The sequence below is a fragment of the Coregonus clupeaformis genome, chromosome 21 (genome assembly GCF_020615455.1).
Source record: "Coregonus clupeaformis isolate EN_2021a chromosome 21, ASM2061545v1, whole genome shotgun sequence".
NCBI classification, from domain to species: domain Eukaryota; kingdom Metazoa; phylum Chordata; class Actinopteri; order Salmoniformes; family Salmonidae; genus Coregonus; species Coregonus clupeaformis.
In genome coordinates this window covers 22,287,088-22,311,873 of record NC_059212.1, presented here as the reverse complement: position 1 = coordinate 22,311,873, position 24,786 = coordinate 22,287,088, and the positions used below count along the sequence as shown (strand labels likewise).

Below are 24,786 nucleotides of genomic sequence, written 5' to 3'. Positions count from 1 at the left end.
GCCACTCCTTAGTTGCCCTGGCTGTGTGTTTCGGGTCGTTGTCATGCTGGAAGACCCAGCCACGACCTATCTTCAATGCTCTTACTGAGGGAAGGAGGTTGTTGGCCAAGATCTCGCGATACATGGCCCCATCCATCCTCCCCTCAATACGGTGCAGTCGTCCTGTCCCCTTTGCAGAAAAGCATCCCCAAAGAATGATGTTTCCACCTCCATGCTTCACGGTTGGGATGGTGTTCTTGGGGTTGTACTCATCCTTCTTCTTCCTCCAAACACGGCGAGTGGAGTTTAGACCAAAAAGCTCTATTTTTGTCTCATCAGACCACATGACCTTCTCCCATTCCTCCTCTGGATCATCCAGATGGTCATTGGCAAACTTCAGACGGGCCTGGACATGCGCTGGCTTGAGCAGGGGGACCTTGCGTGCGCTGCAGGATTTTAATCCATGACGGCGTAGTGTGTTACTGTGGTCCCAGCTCTCTTCAGGTCATTGACCAGGTCCTGCCGTGTAGTTCTGGGCTGATCCTTCACCTTCCTCATGATCATTGATGCCCCACGAGGTGAGATCTTGCATGGAGCCCCAGACCGAGGGTGATTGACCGTCATCTTGAACATCTTCCATTTTCTAATAATTGCGCCAACAGTTGTTTCCTTCTCACCAAGCTGCTTGCCTATTGTCCTGTAGCCCATCCCAGCCTTGTGCAGGTCTACAATTTTATCCCTGATGTCCTTACACAGCTCTCTGGTCTTGGCCATTGTGGAGAAGTTGGAGTCTGTTTGATTGAGTGTGTGGACAGGTGTCTTTTATACAGGTAACGAGTTCAAACAGGTGCAGTTAATACAGGTAATGAGTGGAGAACAGGAGGGCTTCTTAAAGAAAAACTAACAGGTCTGTGAGACCCGGAATTCTTACTGGTTGGTAGGTGATCAAATACTTATGTCATGCAATAAAATGCAAATTAATTACTTAAAAATCATACAATGTGATTTTCTGGATTTTTGTTTTAGATTCCGTCTCTCACAGTTGAAGTGTACCTATGATAAAAATTACAGACCTCTATATGCTTTGTAAGTAGGAAAACCTGCAAAATCGGCAGTGTATCAAATACTTGTTCTCCCCACTGTATTTGATCTAGTGAACTCATATACAATTCTGATTTTAAGATTGTTGTTTTTGGTCAAAGACAGTGTTTATGTGAAGTCAAGAGCATGTACTAGGCCCCGTGTAGCTCAGTTGGTAGAGCATGGCGCTTGCAATGCCAGGGAAAATGTATGCACTCACTAACTGTAAGTCGCTCTGGATAAGAGCATCTGCTAAAATGACTAAAATGTTAAATGTTAAATACTAAAGCACGTGTGTGGGAGTGTTTAAGGGTGCTCTTTGAAGCACTCACTATTTTCATTCTTAAAACATATGGCCTCGTACAGACGGTTTGAATAATGTCTACAACATGTTCGTAGGAGGGGTAGAAGACGTTACCTCAGAACAGAACCAGGAGAGAATAATGATATTTCTTGAATGGACTCTTTTGTTCCAAACACTCAAAATGTATCAAGAGGTCTGCCACCTCACAAAGAAATTGCTGCTTAATTTTGAGGAAATGTTATTAACACTTGTTTTTTCATTCATGAATGGTAGTAAGAGTAACTGTTGTGGTGTGGTGCGCCTCTCATTGTTATTGTAGCAAGATCAAATTAGTGGAAGATCTTGGGTTGTACATATACCTACTCTGAGAAAGATGAATGCCACAATAAAGGTGTGCTAAATTATATACATTCAAATCCTTGCACACAATTCAGTTGTTACATTATCACTTGGGTCCAGAGATTTTCCTGACCAAATGACCTGACAAGAGAAACACTTTAAGAGCCCACTTCACGTGGTCAGGAAAAACTCAGGGCCCCAATTATCACATTATAGAGTAATTGAATTTGCCTAGTAATGGTTCACCATGTTCCAGTAAGTTACTGGAAAGAACACTATACTCCAGCCAAAGATTATAGTTAAAATATCACATAAAAAATCTACATCTGTTATTTTTGTTGTGTAATACAGTATTATCATATTGGTTTAAAGTTCGAGCCCTGAGAGTGAAAGCTTGACCACGCTCTGTGGTCCGACCACGTTGTGAATCACATGAGAAAAATCCAACATTTTAACCATCTGAGGTTGTATGGCGAACTTTAATAAAGATAATAACAGCCAATTAGACATGTGTACTTGTTTGAGTCCACATAGAGTTGCGGGAACAACCATGCAGGTCTGGTTAATAGAAAGAACGTGGTGTTTTTTGGGGACCCTTGTAAAGGCAAGGTCGTCACCTCACTGTGATGTCATCGTTGTCTATGTCCACAGATGCTCTTCCAGTTTCTTATTCCACGCCTTAACTTGCCTGGCCAGTCTAGTTCTACTTCCTGTGAGTGCGTAGGAGGTCTCTGCATCATTTTGTGGTTTTAATTGGGGCTGTATTTGGACTAATTAAAAATGTCCTGCCCTAGCTGTCACTCCAAAACCAGCCGTTCACACTATATAAAGGCCATTGGGAGTTAGGGAGAGCAAGTTGAGTTGACTGGAGTTGACTTGTGTGAAGGTGATTGGCTTTGTCTTATTTTCAGTTTATAATCTTATAATTATTTATATGTATTTCAGGGATCTATGAAGATTAATATGTGAAGAGAGAACATTCTTGTTTAGTTATGGTTTGACCATTGGAATGTAACTTTGTAACACTCGTTATGGATAAAACCAAAGAGGAAGACGTTTTTTTCCTTAAAGGACAAAGAAAGGTATTTCATGGTCTTGTTTCTCTATTCTAGTTGAGACTGAAACTCATGATGACTGCTTCATCGCTGCTGGCTGCCCTCATGGTGGTGACCTGCGCTGCTCTTCTGCCATTCTCTGCTGCTCAAGGTAAGAATCCATTGTCTGGTACAGGGGCCACATTATATGCTGAATATATGTGACACTGTCAATGTCAACAGTTCTGTAAGTCGCTATAGACCTTTTTAATGGTAGCACTAAATGTACAGTAAGTGTTGTTTTTGAGCTCATCCCCTATTGCTGTGACCCCAACCTGCAGCCAGTTGCAGTGGTAGATGTGGTGACCCGTTCGCTCGTGGTCAGCCCTGCCAGTGTGACGCCAGCTGCCTCGCTCACGACGAGTGCTGCAAGGACTTTGAAGCTCTCTGCACTTTCGGTAAGACTGATGCTATTACTATGATATTACTATGCCATAATTCAATTCTCAAATATTTAAATGTAATTAGGATGTTATTCATTAAACATTAGAGTCTGCATATATGCATGAATGTAAACATGTGTTGATGTATCTGAAACTCAAACTATGTGACAGGCAAAGTCAGCCATCAATGGTGCAGTAGACAGGACCAAAGTGGGTGTGTTGGTGAATATCAGGGTCTATTTCTTCTCTCTTGCAGGTGAGTCGTGCAGTGGTAGGTGTGGTGAATCGTTCAGACGAGGCAGGCTTTGTGAGTGTGACCCAGGCTGTGTCCGCTACGACACCTGTTGCCATGACTACCAGCACCACTGTGGTATGAACAACAACAATCTTTATTAAAAGACTAATTACATAATTTCAACACTTTATCATGATATCTGAGTTAGTTCAACTTAACCAGTACAATACAATCAGTAATCAATTGAATTAATCTGTCCCACAGAGAACAGGTCTAAAGAACAATGCCTATGTAGTAAATTATTAGTAGTGAGTTGAATAGAGTGATGGGTCGAATTTAATGGCCCATATACTAATCATTTACTAATTGTTTAAAAAAAATGCATGCACAAATATCACAATATCAAACTTTCTTCTGTTTTAGATGCCTCTACAACTCCACCACCAACCCAGAGGATCAAGCAGGATGCCAAGAAAAAGCCAACAGGTTCAGTTACTGTCTTTGTCTTTGTAGCAAAGTAACTGCATGGATCAACAGAGCTAGTGTACCCTGATTATAGGCCAAACAGTCTCTGAATGCTAGGTTAGAGTGGGCCATTTTAAACAGTAGAAACGTTAGCTTATTGCAATGAATTTTCTTTAGCACTTCCCAAGAACAAATCTTCCAGCGAGACAGAATCGAAGAATCTCAAATCTCCCAAGAAACCTTCAAACAGCGAGAGTGAGGAAGGCGGCCAAGGTACGTGTGTACCTGCCAGGTTGTGCGTTTTAGGTGGGGCCCTGAGTTTTTACTGACCATATGACTGCCAGGAAAACTCAGGGCCCTAGTTATGGCTTTCCAATGGCTGTGTGATAACCAATGGCATAGAAAGGCTTCAGAATCCTACAATAGACTGAGGGAACAATAGTGTAAATCGTCAAATAATTTAAACAAGGCAATGCTTGTGGACTGGAAGAGCAGCTAGGTTCCATTGGGTTACATGGGTTGATCAGTGACTGCATGTGAGAATCTAACCCATAATAGGCCTCTTTAGGCTATTGCTGTATGGAGGTCAGATGAGAAAAAAGCGATAACTGCAGTGTTACTTGCAACAGTTTCCAGGGGCTGAGCCTGTGCCTCTCTCTGCCCTCTGTGTCTCAGACCACAACAGTTGTTCGATGTATTGTGTTTTTTGTTGTGTTTTCAGACCAGAGCCAGACCATATACCCTTCTCCATCCGACCTCTTCCCTGAGAATCAGGACTATGGTAAGTTTAGGCTATTGGTGGTGAGCTTGTCAATCATTGACACTATCAGAACACAGCAGCTGAGAAGTGAAGAGATTGAGGACTTTGTCAACAGACAAGGAGCTTGTGCTGAGCAACACAATTGATTAAGAATTACAGCTACCAACATGCTAGAGTCAGTCATTGTTTTATATTTGTCTATGATAGGTTTACCCCGGATTCCGGTAACCTGTTTATGTGTTTCACACAGATACCAACAGCCCTTACCCTGGATCCATAAGCTCTAAGAGCCAGAGTGACTATTCTCTTTTCTCTGGGGACCCAGCTTCCCCTTTGAGTCCTGACTTCTACCCTCTGACTGACAGCTTCAATGGTCCCACCTCCACAGCCCCAGCCACTGTCATGGATGGTGAGAGCTCATACAGTTGTGAAACATACCATATGGCAAAGTGTTTGATGAAAGTATTGTCTGAGAAAGTGACAGAAAGGCTGATTATTATTTATGTTTTGAAGTAGTCAAGCGACAAGGGCAAAGGTCTTAATGCATATCAGTAGGCTTAGGAGAAATCCAATGTTTTCTCTGAGTGCTGATGCATTGTGTAGTATTTTGTATGCCAGCTTGTGTTTGTTTGTTTGTATGTACATGTTCTAACATCCTTAATCTTGCCCCCTTATCTCCTGTGAAGCTCTGAGTGATGCAGCCACCAGTCTCTTGGAGGGCATCTCCACCCTCCTCCCTACACCCATGGCTGCCACTCCCTCTGCCCTGCCTTCCCTCACTGGTCAGCTCCCTGGTTCTGCTAACTTCCCATCCACTGGCTTGCCCATGCCCAGCCAGGGTGGCCCCTCGGTGGGTAACGCTGGCCCCAGGGCCCTGTTGTCTGGAGCTCCCCTGCTCCCTACTCTGGCAGATATCGCCAAGGCCTTGGAGCTCAAGAACCCCATCACTCTGGCAGACATAGCCAAGGCCTTGGGCCTCAACACTCCCAATGACCCAATCACTTTGGCAAACATAGCCAAGGCCTTGGGGTTGAACAACCCCAATGATCCTAAACCTTTCCAAAACCCCAAGAACTCCATCCTTCTGGCAGACATAGCCAAAGCCATGGGGCTTAACTCCCCCAATGATCCAATCACATTGGCAAACATAGCCAAGGCCTTGGGGCTCAGGAACCCCAGCGACCCTAAATCCAGCCAAAACTCCAGCTCTCTGGCAGACATAGCCAAGGCCTTGGGGCTCAACTCCCCCAATGACCTCGTCACATTGGCAAACATAGCCAAGGCCTTGGGGTTCAACAACTCCAATGATCCTAAACCTCCCCAAAACCCCAACAACCCCATCACTCTGGCAGACATAGCCAAGGCCTTGGGGCTCAATAGCCCCAATGACCCCATCACTTCGGCAAACATAGCCAAGGCCTTGGGATTCAACGACCCCAACGCTGCTAAACCCCCCCAATACCCCAGCTCTCTGGCAGACATAGCCAAGGAATTAGGCTACAACAACATCAAAGACCCCATTACTTTGGCAAACATAGCCAAGGCCTTAGGGCTAAAAAAAGACAACAACCCCATCAATCTGGCAGACATAACCAAGGCCTTAGGGCTCAAAACCCCCAAAGACCCCATTACTTTGGCAAACATAGCCAAGGCCTTGGGGCTCAAAGACCCCAGCACTCTGGCAGACATAGCCAAGGCCTTAGGGTTCAACAAACCCAACGACCCTAAACCCCCCCAAAACCCCAGCTATCTGGAAGACATAGCTAAGGCCTTAGGGTTCAACAGCCACAATGACCCAATCACTTTGGCAAACATAGCCCGGGCCTTGGGGCTGAACGACCCCAACAAACCCATCACTCTGGCAGACATAGCAAAGGCCTTGGGGCTCAATGACTCCAGCACATTGGCAGACATAGCCAAGCCCTTGGGGGTCAAGAATGTCAACAAACCCATCACTCTGGAAGACATAGCCAGGGTCTTGGGATTCAAAAACCCCAAAGACCCAAACACCCTCCAAAACCCCAACACCCTGGCAGACGTAGCCACGGCCTTGGGGCTCAATGACCCCAACAAACCTATCACTCTGGCAGACATAGCCACGGCTTTGGGACTCAATGACCCCAGCACTCTGGCAGACATAGCCAAGGCCTTGGGGGTCAACAACCCCAACGACCCTAAAAGACCCAACAACCCCAACACTCTGGAAGACATAGCCAAGGCCTTGGGGCTCAACGATCCCAACAAACCCATCACTCTGGCAGACATAGCCAAGGCCTTGGGGGTCAACAACCCCAACGACCCTAAACCCCCCCAAAACCCCAACGAACTCATCACTCTGGGAGACATAGCCAAGGCCTTTGGGCTCAAAAACCCCAACAATCTCTTTACTCTGGCTGACATAACCAAGGCCTTAGGGCTCAAAACCCCCAAAGACCCCATCACTTTGGCAAACATAGCCAAGGCCTTGGGGCTCAAAGACCCCAGCACTCTGGCAGACATAGCCAAGGCCTTAGGGTTCAACAAACCCAACGACCCTAAACCCCCCCAAAACCCTAGCTATCTGGAAGACATAGCTAAGGCCTTAGGGCTCAACAGTCCCAATGACCCAATCACTTTGGCAAACATAGCCAAGGCCTTGGGGCTGAACGACCCCAACAAACCAATCACTCTGGCAGACATAGCCAAGGCCTTGGGGCTCAATGACTCCAGCACTTTGGCAGACATAGCCAAGCCCTTGGGGGTCAAGAACCCCAACAAACCCATCACTCTGGCAGATATAGTCAAGGTCTTGGGATTCAAAAACCCCAGCAACCCAAAAACCCCTCAAAACCCCAAAACTCTGGCAGATGTAGCCACGGCCTTGGGGCTCAACGACCCCTACACACCCATCACTCTGGCAGACATAGCAACGGCTTTGGGACTCAGTGACCCCAGCATTCTGGCAGACATAGCCAAGGCCTTGGGGGTCAACAACCCCAATGACCCTAAAAGACCCAGCAACCCCAACACTCTGGAAGACATAGCCAAGGCCTTGGGGCTCGACGACCCCAACAAACCCATCACTCTAGCAGACATAGCCAAGGCCTTGGGGGTCAACAACCCCAACGACCCTAAACCCCCCCAAAACCCCAACGAACCCATCACTCTGGCAGACATAGCCAAGGCCTTAGGGCTCAAAACCCCCAACAACCCCTTCACTTTGGCAGACATAACCAAGGCCTTAGGGCTCAAAACCCCCAAAGACCCCATTACTTTGGCAAACATAGCCAAGGCCTTGGGGCTCAAAGACCCCAGCACTCTGGCAGACATAGCCAAGGCCTTAGGGTTCAACAACCCCAATGACCCTAAACCCCCCCAAAACCCCAGCTATCTGGAAGACATAGCTAAGGCCTTAGGGCTCAACAGCCCCAATGACCCAATCACTTTGGCAAACATAGCCAGGGCCTTGGGGCTGAACGACCCCAACAAACCAATCACTCTGGCAGACATAGCCAAGGCCTTGGGGCTCAATGACTCCAGCACTTTGGCAGACATAGCCAAGCCCTTGGGGGTCAAGAACCTCAACAAACCCATCACTCTGGCAGACATAGCCAAGGTCTTGGGATTCAAAAACACCAATGACCCTAAAACCCACCAAAACCCCAATACTCTGGCAGATGTAGCCACAGCCTTGGGGCTCAACGACCCCTACACACCCATCACTCTGGCAGACATAGCAACGGCTTTGGGACTCATTGACCCCAGCACTCTGGAAGACATAGCCAAGGCCTTGGGGGTCAACAACCCCAATGACCCTAAAAGACCCAACAACCCCAACACTCTGGAAGACATAGCCAAGGCCTTGGGGCTCAACGACCCCAACAAACCCATCACTCTGGCAGACATAGCCAAGGCGTTGGGACTCAAAGACCCCAGCAATACGGCAGAAATAGCCAAGACCTTGGGCTACAACAACCCTAACACAGGTCTACCAGGTAGGGACCTCAGATTGGATACTATTTATTTTGATTTATTTTGATTTCACCTTTATTTAACCAGGTAAGCCAGTTGAGAACAAGTTCTCATTTACAACTGCGACCTGCCCAAGATAAAGCAAAGCAGTGCGATAAAAACAACAACACAGAGTTACATATGGGATAAAACAAAACATAAAGTCAAAAAATACAACAGAAAATATATCTACAGTGTGTGCAAATGTAGTAAGTTATGGAGGTAAGGCAATAAATAGGCTATAGTGCAAAATAATTACAATTAGTATTAACACTGGAATGATAGATGTGCAAGAGATGATGTGCAAATAGAGATACTGGGGTGCAAAAGAGCAAAATAAATAACAATATAGGGATGAGGTAGTTGGGTGGGCTAATTTCAGATGGGCTGTGTACAGGTGCAGTGATCGGTAAGGTGCTCTGACAACTGATGCTTAAAGTTAGTGAGGGAGATAAGAGTCTCCAGCTATGTAGTGTTTCTACATCAGTAACCTTTAGGATGTCTACTGCATCAATTGAGTATTGATTTAATGTACATGTAATCAGTGTCAAGTAGATATTTAGCTATTATACAGTCAGTTATACTTATTATATTATACAGTAAAGGACAACATTAAACATTATTCACAATTTTAATGGCTTCTCCCCACATGGACGTGTCTTCTTTCCTCTAGATGTCGACAGTAACCCAGACCTCTGCAGTGACCTGCCCATCAACGGATTGACCACTCTGGCCAATGGAAGCATTCTCATCTTCAAGGGTATGTGTGTGTGGAGCATAGTGGCCTAGCTCTTGGCTAGCTCTATCCTTTCTCACTCATTACTTACTGATCAAATATTTATGATCAGTAAGTATATTTATTAATAATTGTCAGCTACTTTCCTTTCATGAAATAGCATAACAATGTGTATCCTAAAACCCTAAAGGAAATAGTTACTTGATGCATCATCTCCTAATGATTGTGGTTCTGTTGCCCCCAACCAGGTCATTTCTTCTGGACGATAGACCCCATCACCAAGGCCCATGGCCCAGTCCGCAACATCACAGAGGAGTTGGGCATCCCCTCCCCCATCGACAGTGCCTTCACCCGCACCAACTGCCAGGGCAAGAGCTACATCATCAAGGTACTGTAGAACTGCCGGGGAAAAACGTAGAACCTGGGAGAAGCTCAGTGGGTTGGGGCAGTGGAGATGCCTAGGTGGAACCTAATGACCTAAACACTTTCGATGGGATTGGGATATTGTCACACAGATCCTTTTTGCATAGCCTATATAATGTTCCCATCTCTTGTCCATCTCAGGGTGATGACTACTGGAGGATGGACAATGGCAAGATGGAGTCTGGTTACCCCAAATCTGTTGCCTCTGGTTTTGATGGTCTGACTGGCACCATCACTGCAGCCCTGCCTGTGCCTGCTACCAGAAGGAGGCCCGAGTCTGTCTACTTCTTCAAGAAAGGTAAAGGAGAGCTTGAGGATTACCACTACCTAACCTACTCCCATTGCTTTACATGATGAGTTACACCAATGAGCTCGCTCTACTCAATCCACATCGGCTATTTCTTTCACCCACAGGAGGCACCATGCAGAAATATTCGTACCATGCTGGAAGTGGTCCTGTCTGTGGCAAGAAATCCAAGTCCAGTGCAAAGAAACGCCATGCTCGCCAAACAGAGATGAGTCTGGGAGGAGAGATCAACATCAAGCTGGCTCTGAAAGGCTTTCCCTCCTCAGTGACCTCAGCTGTGTCTGTCCCCAGCCCCAAGAAGGCCGACGGATACGACTACTTCCTCTTCGCTGGACGTAAGTCTATGACAATGTATATCTAATAACCCAAAATGTCTATTACATCAGCAAAATACTGTTTATGGGTCTTTCTATAAACTAGGGTACCAGTGAGGATTTCCTACACTGGACAACTTGGGGGATCATAGCTATATTCAATAAAATTCACGAGTTGATTTAAAACGGTTTAACCCTTATCCTGGTTGGTGTCTTGACGGATTTGTCCAAAATCACATGACAAAACATTACTTTTCTGTCCTTGCATTTATGGCAGTGTAAGTTGTCGTTATATCATATATTATGCATTAATCAGTTAAATTAGACATAGAACTTGAACCCTGTAAGAATCCTGGATCTAGCGGTCGGACAGTTTTTTGTATAGAGATCTCAGAAATGCAGTGTAACTACTTAACATTTCGTGTCTCCTTAAGTTACCGGGTCAAAACAGTTTATGGGCACACAAATCCAAAACAATGTATGAATTGCAAAATTGAAAACTTTTAAACAAAAGGGTCACCTTACCTTGATACTTAAAACCTACATCGATAAGGTCATTAACGTGGTTCTTCAATAATTATGCATAATACTTGTTGGATGCGCATTTGGTGTCCAGTTGATTACTAGCATGCTAATAGATACCCATAGACTTCCAGTCATTGGCTCGCGAAACTACCTCGAACGTCCTTCATACGGGACACCGACATAAAAATGGTATCCACGAGTTCATCTGACTCTGGGGAAGTAGATAAAGGGCCTCATTGCCAAAATCCCAAAGTATCCCTTTAAAGGATTATCCTAGGCCTATGTTGTTGTATAGGTGGAGTTATGGGCCAATATGTATATATATCACTTATATTGCTCTAAATACACATGTGGAACTGCATGAAAGTCATATTTATTTTTTCAAACCATTTTGAAATGTTGATCCCAATGTCACACATTGGACCCATTATTTATAGAAAGACCCTTATACAGAAAATACTGGTTCAAAACGCATAAGTAATGATCCAGTATAATAATTAAGTATTACTGGTATATTCTATCATATGCTGTATTTGTCAGATGCCAATTTAAGAATTGCCTTGACATGCAATTCTTAAATATCCTGTGCAACTGCAGCTGTTCTGTTTAAAAAGGTAAACCTACAGTTAAGTCAATATGTTAACACAAACACTATTCCCTTTTTAGCTCTGTACTTCAACATCAAGATATCTGGTGATCTGCCTGCTCTGGCCAAACCAGACAATGCTGATCCCCACCAGAACTCCATCAAGAAGTGGCTCAAGTGTGACTAGAGCACTCCCTATGGAGGGACCAACAACGCACAAAGCACACCTACGGCAAAAAAAAAATATTATTCTGTTTATTAGCAAAACAAAAGCAACAGAACAATTACTCTTCTTGAAACAAATATAAAACTAAAATTAACGCTTTTAAAGCACATGGTATCTGCTGATATAAAATTGGGAAGAAAAAAGCGAACCATTGCTCTCTCTCACGATCACAAATGAATTAGACTAAGACACTATGATTGAGACTTGGGAGTAAGGGAATGGAGCAGTGCATGATGACATCATTAGCGGGATAGGTTTCCTCTACCGAAAGGGCTTCTTCCTGCTCGAGGGAAGCCCATACCTTGAATGGAGGGGGTGAGAAGAGACAGGTTCAATCTTAGGCATTAGACATCATCCAAAATTGCCACTTCATTAAGTTTATAACTCTGTTGCGTTTCTTTAGCTTGGCTCACTATAGCTTCTTTGAATGTTGTTTTGATGTACATTGAAATAGCCACCTCTCTAAACTCAAACATCAGCTAAAACATTTGACAAGACCCCACGTTAAGACCACACCAGGGGGGTTTAAATATCTCTTGCATGACAGCAACCCTGCTCCAACGATACTTGTATCACATGTAATCCAACATGCCGAATAAAAGTATACAATTTATGTCCGTTGTGTTGCTTACTTTCTCTGGCTTATCAAACTAATAAAAATGCTTCTCATCTACTTTGTTGTGCCGTGTGTTTCTACCACAGTAGGTTGGTGGCACCTTCATTGGGGACGACGGGCTTGTGGTAATGGCTGGAGCGGAATGAATGGAATGGTATCCAATACTTCAAACACATGATTTCCATGCATTTAATGCCATTCCATTTGCTCCAGCCATTATTATGAGCCGTCCTCCCTTCGGCAGCCTCCACTGGTTAAAAGTGGTCTTAAAAAGTCAGTAGATGAAAGCTGACCTCTGTGGATGAGCATCCTGCCTCTGTTGGCTGTCCTATATATATATATATATAGTGGGGGAAAAAAGTATTTAGTCAGCCACCAATTGTGCAAGTTCTCCCACTTAAAAAGATGAGAGGCCTGTAATTTTCATCATAGGTACATGTCAACTATGACAGACAAATTGAGAAAAAAAAATCCAGAAAATCACATTGTAGGATTTTTAATGAATGTATTTGCAAATTATGGTGGAAAATAAGTATTTGGTCAATAACAAAAGTTTCTCAATACTTTGTTATATACCCTTTGTTGGCAATGACACAGGTCAAACGTTTTCTGTAAGTCTTCACAAGGTTTTCACACACTGTTGCTGGTATTTTGGCCCATTCCTCCATGGAGATCTCCTCTAGAGCAGTGATGTTTTGGGGCTGTTGCTGGGCAACACAGACTTTCAACTTCCTCCAAAGATTTTCTATGGGGTTGAGATCTGGAGACTGGCTAGGCCACTCCAGGACCTTGAAATGCCACTCCTTCGTTGCCCGGGCGGTGTGTTTGGGATCATTGTCATGCTGAAAGACCCAGCCACGTTTCATCTTCAATGCCCTTGCTGATGGAAGGAGGTTTTCACTCAAAATCTCACAATATATGGCCCCATTCATTCTTTCCTTTACACGGATCAGTCGTCCTGGTCCCTTTGCAGAAAAACAGCCCCAAAGCATGAGGTTTCCACCCCCATGCTTCACAGTAGGTATGGTGTTCTTTGGATGCAACTCAGCATTCTTTGTCCTCCAAACACGACGAGTTGAGTTTTTACCAAAAAGTTATATTTATAAGAAGAAGTTACAGGTCTGTGAGAGCCAGAAATCTTGCTTGTTTGTAGGTGACCAAATACTTATTTTCCACCATAATTTGCAAATAAATTCATTAAAAATCCTACAATGTGATTTTCTGGAGAAAAAAAATCTCAATTTGTCTGTCATAGTTGACGTGTACCTATGAATGAAATTACAGGCCTCTCTCATCTTTTTAAGTGGGAGAACTTGCACAATTGGTGGCTGACTAAATACTTTTTTTCCCCACTGTATGATCAAAAGCTTTCTATGATATATTATACACAAAATATATATGTGGAAACCCCTTCAAATTAGTGGATTCGGCTATTTCAGCCACACCCAGTGCTGAAAGTATTAGGCTTGGTGGGGGACTCAGGTGCAGAGACGGACACACGGACAACAGAGGGTGAATAAGGATGTCGTTTATTCAGCGTGAATTGGCACAGAGAAACAGTTCAGGGTGGAATAGCTTCAGACCGGGGTAGGAGCTGAGTGGGGGGGAGAGCCAGTAGTCCGGAGAGCTGGATGACGAGGATATCAGACAACAGATGAGCAGGTTGCGGCGTGGGAATGGCAGGTAGGCAGGCAGCAGGAACAGACGGGATCTGGTCGAAGGAGAGACAGGTTACAAAACGTGGCAGAAACAACTATAATGCTGAGATAGTAACAACTAGACTGAGATTGCTGTACGGGGCCAAGTTACCACAGGTAGTGTAGGAACGAACTGGCGCTGGAGAGGTGTCCAGCCCGGGTAGATAACTGCTGGTTGATTGATGACAATGAGCCGCAGCTGGAAGTAACGGAGCATGAGAGAGAATGGCCACGCCCCCTGACCTAGATCCTCTGACTGGGCTGCACAGCAGGGGGAGACAGACACAGACAACACACACACACAGGGGGAAAAAGGAAAAGGGAAACAAGCGGGAACCGGACCAACAGTGCCGAACCGTAACAGTACCCCCCCTCAACGGGCGCCACCCGGCGACCCACCCGGCTTGTCAGGGTGGTCCCTATGGAAGTCAGCCACCAGCTGCGGATCCAGTATAAATCGTCGGGGAATCCAGGACCTCTCCTCGGGACCGTATCCCTCCCAGTCCACCAGGTACTGAAGCCCTCTACCACGCCTCCGGACGTCCAGCAGTCTCCGCACCGTGTAGGCTGGATGGTCGTCAAACACGCGGTGGCGGAGGGGGATCCACAGGCGGACACAAAGGGCTGGAGGAGACCAGCTTCAGCTGGGACACGTGAAATGTAGGATGGACTCTCATGGCCTGGGGAAGCTTCAACCGAACAGCCGAAGGGTTGATGATGGAGTCGATCTCGAAAGGACCCAAATACCGGGGCGACAGCTTACGGGAGTCAGTGCGCAGGGGGATGTTGCTGGAGGAGAGCCAGACTCGCTGACCAGGCTGGAACTGGGGAGCGACTACCCCTGTGCCTGTCCGCCACCCTCTTGTTACGCTCTGCTGTCCGTAGAAGGGCCTCACGGGTGTCCACCCACACCTTGCGGCAGCGACGAAGGTTATCCTGAACTGACGGGACGGCTAACTCCTTTTCTTGAGACGGGAACAATGGCGGTTGGTACCCCAAAGCCGCCTCAAAAGGTGAGAGGCCGGTGGCAGATGAGGTGAGGGAATTGTGGGCATATTCGACCCACGGGAGATGTTTGGCCCAGGTGGACGGGGTTCTGGGACGTCACACAGCGTAGAGCAGCCTCCAGGTCCTGATTGGTCCTCTCAGTCTGGCCATTGGACTGGGGATGGAAACCTGATGAGAGACTGACAGAGGCACCCAGAGCCGAACAAAACTCCTTCCATACCCGAGAAATGAACTGTGGACCTCTATCGGACACTATGTCCACAGGTATTCCATGGGGACGGAATACATGTAGGACAAAGAGGTCGGCTGTCTCACTGGCAGACGATAATTTTGGTAATGCAACAAAATGGGCAGATTTAGAGAATCTGTCCACGATGGTGAGTATGGTGTCATTACCCTCAGACATAGGAAGTCCAGTGACGAAGTCCAAGGCCACGTGAGACCAAGGGACGACTCGGGACTGGGAGAGGCCGCAGCAGGCCCGAAGGAGCCCTGTGGGAAGCCTTATTTTGGGCACAGATGGAACAGGCCGCCACGTACTCCCGGACGTCAGCCTCGGCGGATGGCCACCAAAAGTGCCTCTTAAGTAGCGACAGTGTACGGTTCATACCAGGGTGGCAGGAGAATCGTGAGGTGTGGATCCAGTTGAGCACTTGCGGCCGCACGGCTGCGGGAACATAGAGAAGGTCGGGGGGCCATCGGGCCGGTCCAGGTTCCAACTCTTGTGCCGATCGGACGAGGGACTCGATTTCCCAGTGAACAGCCGCCACCAAACAGGAAGCGGGCAGAACAGGTTCAGGATTGCTGAAGTCTTCATTGTCTGTAAACTGGCGAGAGAGAGCATCAGGCTTGACATTACGTGTGCCAGGACGATATGTTAAAATAAACTTGAACCTGCTGAAGAACAGAGCCCATCTGGCCTGACGGGAGTTCAGCCTCTTGGATGACTGGATGTAAGCCAGGTTCTTGTGGTCTGTCCAGACTATGAAGGGTTGCTCTGCTCCGTCTAGCCAGTGCCTCCACTCCTCCAACGCCAACTTGACAGCAAGCAACTCCCGGTTACCCACGTCGTAGTTCTTCTCAGCAGGGGTCAATCTCCTGGAGAAAAAGGCCACAGGATGGAGCTTCTGGTCCGTGGGGGAACGTTGTGACAGGACTGCCCCCACCCCCGAATCAGAGGCGTCCACTTCCACAATAAACTGCAAACTAGTGTCTGGATGAATAAGAACAGGTGAGGTGGTGAACAGTTCCTTCAATGTACTCACAGCTGACTCGGCCTCAGGCGTCCACAGGAATGGCACCTTAGGGGAGGTGAGCTTGGTCAGGGGGCAACCACTCGGCTGAAACCCCTGATGAAGCGGCGGTAGAAGTTGGCGAAGCCCAGGAAGCGTTGTAGCTGCTTCCGAGACGTGGGTGTGGGCCACTCCACAACCGCTCTGATCTTGTCAGGGTCTGGTGACACTTGTCCCCGCTCGATAATAAAGCCCAAAAAGGGGACGGACTGCCGGTGGAACTCACATTTTTCTGCTTTCACATACAGTTTATTTTCCATGAGGCGTTGGAGAACCAGACGGACGTGGGAGACGTGTTCATCCTGTGACTTAGAGAATATTAGAATGTCATCCAAATAGACAAACACAAAACGGTGTAGAAAATCCCTCAACACATCGTTAACCATGGCCTGAAACACTGCTGGGGCGTTAGTGAGACCGAATGGCATGACTAGGTATTCAAAGTGTCCGAGAGGGGTATTGAACCCAGTCTTCCATTCGTCTCCGGCCTGATCCTAACGAGGTGGTAAGCGTTACGTAGGTCGAGTTTGGTAAACACGGTGGCACCATGAAGGGGTTCAAATGCTGAGTTGATGAGAGGCAGGGGGTACGTATTTCTGACTGTGATGTTATTAAGTCCTCTGTAGTCAATGCAGGGGCTTAATGTTTTGTCCTTCTTCTCTACAAAAAAAGAACCCAGCACCAACAGCGGAAGATGAGGGACGAATGATGCCAGAGGCTAGGGAGTCGCCTATGTAGGTTTCCATAGCTTCTCTCTCAGGGACGGGACAGATTGAAAAGCCGACTGGACGGCAAAGGGGCTCCAGGCAGTAACTCAATAGCGCAATCGTATGGCCTATGAGGTGGTAATGAAAGTGCCTTGGACTTACTGAATACCTCGGCCAGGTCCAGGTACTCCTCAGGGACTGAAGAGAGGTCTGGGGTTTTGACAGGGGAAGCAGGGGAACCTACCGAGGGCGGAATAGCCGACCCAAGGCAAACAGAATGGCAGTGAGTGCTCCAACTGTGTATTTTGTGGTTTTGCCAGTCAATATGGGGGTTGTGAATGCTAAGCCAAGGGAAACCGAGGATAAGGGGGGAGGCCGAGGAGGAGACTACTTTAAACTGGATGGTTTCTTTGTGATTGCCGGACAGCATGAGAGAAACGGGGACAGTTTGATGGGTGATGTTGGCAAACTGATGGCCGTCAATAGCGGTTACTGTTATAGGCTTAGGCAGGGGCTTAACAGGGATCTCAGCCTGAGTGACCAGGTTAACGTCAAGGAAACTATCCTCAGCACCAGAGTCGATGAGAGCAGCTAGTGGGAGAGATAGATTCCTGAACTGGACTGTAGCTGGGATAACTAGACGGGGTGCTGTGGGCATTGAGTCAGGTGTAGCACTCGCAAGTATGCCCACTTTTACCTGCGAGCTTGGTCTTTTGGGCGAACCGGACAGTTAACCAGGAAATGAGTGCGGTCCCCACAGTACATGCACTCACCAGCCCGCATGCGCCGTTCCTTTTCGGCAGGGGACAGACGAGCACGGCCCAGCTGCATGGGCTCGTCTAGTTCCGTGGAGGGATCCGCTGCGGTGTGTGGGCGGTGTCCGAGTGGTGGTGTAGCTCGGGCTGCAGAAAGCGAGGGGCCCCGCCTGCGGTGTGGACCCGACCGCCCCTCTCCTGTCTCCTCTCCCGTAGCCTGTTGTCTATTCGGTAGCAAGGGAAACGAGAACATGAAGGTTAGCAGGCTCATCACGAACAGCTAGTTCATTCTTAATCGTGTCACTTAGACCGTTAACAAACGCTCCTGAAGAGCTTCGTCATTCCACTTGGAATCGGCTGCCAAGGTCCAAAAATCAATGGCGTATTCAGCCACGCTACCCGTGCCCTGTCGTAGCTTCAATAGTCTCTTTGTGGCGGTCCCGGCATGGTCCGGGTGATCAAACACAACTTTCAATTGAGAGGAAAAATCGTCAAACGACAGGCTGGCAATCTGCTGAGTAGAACAAGCCGCTTCTGCCCAAATCAAAGCTTTGCCCCTCATTAACCCCAGTGCGTAATGTACCTTTGAGGATTCCGTGGAGAAAGACAGGGGCTTCTGTTGGAACACCAAGCGGCACTGAAGCAGGAAACCACGGCATTTGTTCAGGTCCCCGGTGAAAGGTTCGGGTGAGGTTGTAGGGGGTTCCCGAAGGGCAGGAGCGGAAGCCGAGCCTGGAGCCACTGTAGGAGGAACAGGCGGAGGAGAAGCAGAGGGAGGAAGGGTAGTGAGTGTTACCAGGTTAGCTACCTGAGAGGTGAGATGAGATACTTGATCCAACAACTGCTGGTTGTTATCCACAAGAGTCCGGATGAGTTGGTCGTGTTGTCCCAATAACATTCCCTGTGAATGGAGGGCGCGTTGTACGCCATCACCCGTTGTTTCATGTGGCATCTCTGCTGAGTCCATGTTTGGCCAGTTCGTTCTATTAGGCTTGGTGGGGGACTCAGGTGCAGAGACGGACACACGGACAACAGAGGGTGAATAAGGATGTCGTTTATTCAGCGTGAATTGGCAGAGAGAAACAGTTCAGGGTGGAATAGCTTCAGACCGGGGTAGGAGCTGAGTGGGGGGGAGAGCCAGTAGTCCGGAGAGCTGGATGACGAGGATATCAGACAACAGATGAGCAGGTTGCGGCGTGGGAATGGCAGGTAGGCAGGCAGCAGGAACAGACGGGATCTGGTCGAAGGAGAGACAGGTTACAAACGTGGCAGAAACAACTATAATGCTGAGATAGTAACAACTAGACTGAGATTGCTGTACGGGGCCAAGTTACCACAGGTAGTGTAGGAACGAACTGGCGCTGGAGAGGTGTCCAGCCCGGGTAGATAACTGCTGGTTGATTGATGACAATGAGCCGCAGCTGGAAGTAACGGAGCATGAGAGAGAATGGCCACGCCCCCTGACCTAGATCCTCTGACTGGGCTGCACAGCAGGGGGAGACAGACACAGACAACACACACACACAGGGGAAAAAGGAAAAGGGAAACAAGCGGGAACCGGACCAACAGTGCCGAACCGTAACAGAAAGGTATATAAAATCGAGCACACAGCCATGCAATCTTCATAGACAAACATTTGCAGTAGAATGGCCTTACTGAAGAGCTCAGAGACTTTCAACGTGGCACAGTCATAGGTTCCCACCTTTCCAACAAGTCAGTTTGCGAAATTTTTGCCCTGCTAGAGCTGCCCCAGTCAACTGTAAGTGCTGTTATTGTGACGTGGAAATGTCTCGGAGCAACAACGGCTCAGCCGTGAAGTAGTAGGCCACACAAGCTCACAGAACGGGATCGCCGATTGCTGAAGCGTGTAGCGCGTAAAAATCATCTGTCCTTGGTTGCAACACTCACTACCGAGTTCCAAACTGCCTCTGGAAGCAACGTCAGCACAATAACTGTTCGTCAGGAGCTTCATGAAATGGGTGTCCATTGCCGAGCAGCCGCACACAAGCCTAAGATCACCATGCACAATACCAAACATCAGCTGGAGTGGTATAAAGCTCGCCAACATTGGACTGTGGAGCAGTGGAAACGCGTTCTCTGGAGTGATGAATCACACTTCACCATCTGGCAGTCCGACGGACGAATCTGGGTTTGGCGGATGCCAGGAGAACGCTACCTGTCCCAATACATATGCATAGTGCCAACTCTAAAGTTTGGTGGAGGGGGAATAAAGGGCTGTTTTTCATGGTTTGGGCTAGGCCCCTTAGTTCCAATGAAGGGACATCTTAACGCTACAGCATACAATGACATTCGCTCTGGATAAGAGCGTCTGCTAAATGACTAAAATGTAAAATGTAAAATGTAAATTCTAGACAATTCTGTGTTTACAAATTTGTGGCAACAGTTTGGGGAAGGCCCTTTCCGGTTTCATTTTTACATTTAAGTCATTTAGCAGACGCTCTTATCCAGAGCGACTTACACATTTGTGCATTCAACTTAGGATAGCCAGTGGGACAACCACATCTTGATCACAGTAAGTACACTTCTTCAAACAAGCAGCTGTGAGCAAAGTCAGTGCAACAGGGACAACTACATCTCGATCACAATAAGTACATTTCTTTAAACAAGTCAGTGCTAGCAGGTGAAATAAGTCAGATGTTAGTTTAGACAAAAGACCATGGTAGTAAAGGGGGGGTAGAAGGATTACTATTATACTATTCCAGGTATTCCTTAAAAGAGGTAGGGTTTCAAGTGTCTACGGAAGGTGGTCAGTGACTCCGCTGTCCTGGCGTCGTGGGGGAGCTTGTTCCACCATTGGGGTGCCAGAGCAGCGAATAGCTTTGACTGGGCTGAGCGGGAACTGTGCTTCCGTAGAGGTAGGGGGGCTAGCAGGCCAGAGGTGGATGAACGTAGTGGCCTCATTTGGGTGTAGGGTCTGATCAGAGCCTGAAGGTAAGGAGGTGCCGTTCCCCTCACAGCTCCGTAGGCAAGCACCATGGTTTTGTAGTAGATGTGAGCTTCAACTGGAAGCCAGTGGAGTGTGCGGAGGAGCGGGGTGACGTGAGAGAACTTGGGAAGGTTGAACACCAGACGGGCTGCAGCGTTCTGGATAAGTTGCAGGGGTTGCAATGCCCCTGTGCACAAAGCGAGATCCATACAGAAATGGTTTGTCGAGATCGGTGTGGAAGAACTTGACTGGCCTGCACAGAGCCCTGACCTCAACCCCATCGAACACCTTTGGGTTTAATTGGCACGCCGACTGCGAGCCAGGCCTAATCGCCCAACATCAGTGCCCGATCTCACTAATGCTCGTGACTGAATGGAAGCAAGTGGAAAGTCTTCCCAGAAGAGTAGAGGCTGTTATAGCAGCAAAGGGGGGACCAACTCCATATTAATGCCCATGATTTTGGAATGAGATGTTCGACGAGCATGTGTCCACATACTTTTGACAATGTAGTGTATTTTCATGGAATGGAAGGGCATGAGGATTAACCTGTAACATTTATCTCCCAGAGTGAAATCTAAGTGATTGAGTGAAATCTACGTGAACTGTGTCACTTTGTAGGCCATTACTTCTCTTATCTGAGGCCCGCAGGTTGGCGTTCTCCAGCTCCTCCTCCATCTTCTTGATCTTCTCCTTCAGCTCAGCCTCCTGTTTTCCCTTTGACCCCTCCATGTCCGCCAGCTTCTTCTCTATGGTCTGTCTCGCTGTTGGAAGGAATGACATGATCATAGATGGCATAATAAACGCATATTACTTTTACTCTGGCAATCGGGCCCATACCTTTTCTGTATCATTTGGATATTTTCTAATATGATATCATTAGTTGGATTGAAGGCAGCAACATCATGGATCAACCATTAGGAAATACTATGGTAAAAGCATGGTGTACCTCACCATTACCAGCCTCCTTCACCAGCTTGCGGACCTCCTCCACGGCCCTGTTCAGCTCTTCATTCTTGTACTCGGCGTCTGACGCTGCCCCCTGAAGAAACCACATTGAATAACGGACCTTTAGAGAGCTGCTATTGCATTGCTATGAATACATAACATGCCTAAATGTTCACAGTAACATGCTTTAAAACGAGGGAGTGTTTCAAAAGCCTGAACTAAGGCAGTGTTGTAAATAATGCAAAACTGTGTTCACACATTACATAACGTAGCATACTACATTAGAAGGGTCAGATACTGACCTTGTACAAGTTGGAGAGTGCTTGATGTGAGCGTTTAGTTCACACCTCCATGGTGCTCTGTTGGTCTTTAGCCTACAGTACATAGAGTGAAGATGCATTAATAACAGTATAGTTCCTTATCAATAATAAGCTGAATTTGCACAGAACCTCTTTCAGTTTGGTCATCAGGTCCTCCACTAGCTTCTGCAGGTTCTCACTGCTATTCTTCGGGTTAGTGACTTGGGTTTGAAGCCTTGTGACCTACAGAGAGAGAGGGTGGACACCACAGGGTGTAAGGACATATCAGACAGCTCTTAATGGTCACAACATTCAAACCAAAGAAAGGTAATGCTCACCACATCATTATTGCTAAGAGTTATGACATTTTTTATAATGTCTTGTGTTTTTGTATATGGTCATTTGTTATCCTAAACCAGATTATGCAATTTCAGAACTGCCTGGTAAAATTCAAGCATATAGAAGTCATAATAAAACCAGTGGGCCTTCTGCTGTAACAGTACCTCATCCCGCTTCCCCTCCAGGCTGCACTTGAGCTCCAGGATCTCCTTGCCCTTTTCCCTGGAGACTGACAGCAGCTCCTCTGTCTTGGTTCAGAGTTCAGCCACGTGTTCTGGTTTTGTTGCAGCTGCTTCTCCTGCTCCATAAGCTTCTCACAGTGCTGTAAATAATGCGTGAAGTCATTAAGCAACCATTGGAATCAATACAATATAGGGATGATCAGACAGGTGCACTCTCGACCAGCTTGTCATTGAGCCTCTTGACATCCTCTGTGGAAAAAGCACAAGGTATACCTGTAGGTTCATGCTCTACAACATTCGGAGAGTACGACCCTGCCTTACACAGGAAGCGGCACAGGTCCTAATCCAGGCACTTGTCATCTCCCGTCTGGATTACTGCAACTCGCTGTTGGCTGGGCTCCCTGCCTGTGCCATTAAACCCCTACAACTCATCCAGAATGCCACAGCCTGTCTGGTGTTCAACCTTCCCAAGTTCTTTCACGTCACCCCGCTCCTCCGCACACTCCACTGGTTTCCAGTTGAAGCTAGCATCTGTTACAAGACCATGGTGCTTGCCTATGGAGCTGTGAGGGGAACGGCACCTCCGTACCTTCAGGCTCTGATCAGTCCCTACACCCAAACGAGGGCATTGCGTTCATCCACCTCTGGCCTGCTGGCCCCCCTACCTCTGCGGAAGCACAGTTCCCGCTCAGCCCAGTCAAAACTGTTCGCTGCTCTGGCACCCCAATGGTGGAACAAGCTCCCTCACGACGCCAGGACAGCGGAGTCACTCACCACCTTCCGGAGACACTTGAAACCCCGACTCTTTAAGGAATATCTGGGATAGGATAAAGTAATCCTTACCCCACCCCACCCCCCCCAAAAAAAGAAAAAAACATTGTAAAGTGGTTATCCCACTGGCTATAAGGTGAATGCACCAATTTGTAAGTCGCTCTGGATAAGAGCGTCTGCTAAATGACGTAAATGTAAAATGTAAATGTATATTTAAGCAATAAGGCACGAGGGGGTGTGGTATATGACCAATATACCATGGCTAAGGGCTGTTCTTACGCACAACGCATCGCTGAGTGCCTGGACACAGCACTTAGCCGTGGTATATTGGCCATATATCACAAACCCCCGAGGTGCCTTATTGCTATTATAAACTGTTTAGCAATGTAAATCGAGTTTTCAAAATAACGGTTTTTTCATACCTGCCTGTGGAATACGGTCTGATATACCACGGCTGTCAGCCAATCAGCATTCAGGGCTCGAACCACCCAGTTTATAATTAGCAGGTTAACAGGCAAATGAAACAAAAGACAGACACACATAAAATAAAAGAAGATTTTCCACTTCTTGAGTTCTCTTCTCAACCAGACGGGCCAGTTTCCACCTTTCGGCCTCAATCTCATATTTGGCTTTGCTCTGGGCGACATATGTTACAGGTTAAACCTTATGCCCTTCCATTCCATGAAGATATCTGAGAAAGCTTTTGATCACATTTCCTTTCGGTTATATTATTGTAGTCAAGCAGACAAGGAAAGTTATGCATATTCTCACCGGCTGCTGTGATTCCTTCTCCTCTGACGATTCCACATCCACAACTTTCAGATTGTTCAGCTCTTCGACAGCGGAGAAGGAATAAGACATTTACTATTGTAATAGTTGTTGAAGTGTGTGACAGGTGGGATGTCAACATTGCTAGTGAAAACCGGTGTACTTACCGAGTTTGCTGTTCTCCTCTTTGAGAGTCTGGTAATCCGGGTATGAGACACAATCTGCTCCTGACTCTCTGCCAACCTCTTCTCAACGTCAAAGTATTGCTGCTCTGTAGGTGTAGTATTCGGGATATGTTAAGAGGCATGTCATGTGTAACCAAATATTTTTTAACTAGCTAACTCCCTTTCATTTGTGGTTTAACTTGACTATAGCTAGCTAGTTAATGGGCGCCAGTGTATAAGAGACAGGAATGAGCAACAATGGAAAAACGAATGAGACGTGTAAGATGGGCAAGACTTGCGCTTGTCACAAGCTGGGCTTGAACTCCGGTCTCAGATGTGGAGAGCTGGGGGTAATACCCCTTAGCCACAGAGGAGGTGTAGTAGGACCCAAATGAAACACCCAAGGCAATACTCCAGGCAAGTAGATTTAATGTAAAAACAAAAGTTCTTAGCACTTCAAAAATAGTCCAACAAAAGTTCTTCTCAGAAAGAGGTATACTAACAAAACAGGAGGCAAAACAAAATAACTCCACGAGGGGAGAAAAACAAA

The 24,786-nt window shown here is 47.0% G+C and overlaps 1 long non-coding RNA gene across 2 annotated transcripts in view; it reads right to left on the bottom strand.

Moving 5' to 3' along the window:
- Positions 1 to 11,806: 11,806 nt before the first annotated feature.
- The window catches only part of LOC121534596, a 33,101-nt gene continuing 20,121 nt past the window's right edge, over positions 11,807 to 24,786 (bottom strand). The window contains exons 2-9 of one of the 2 annotated variants that reach the window (XR_006657196.1): positions 24,240 to 24,343; positions 24,076 to 24,137; positions 22,516 to 22,673; positions 22,163 to 22,255; positions 22,016 to 22,087; positions 21,720 to 21,807; positions 21,395 to 21,529; positions 11,807 to 12,047 (exon numbers count right to left, since the gene is read on the bottom strand). This is a non-coding gene — a long non-coding RNA (uncharacterized LOC121534596). The remainder of the gene's footprint in view (positions 12,048 to 21,394; positions 21,530 to 21,719; positions 21,808 to 22,015; positions 22,088 to 22,162; positions 22,256 to 22,515; positions 22,674 to 24,075; positions 24,138 to 24,239; positions 24,344 to 24,786) is intronic. The other variant, XR_005994641.2, reaches the window with a different exon arrangement.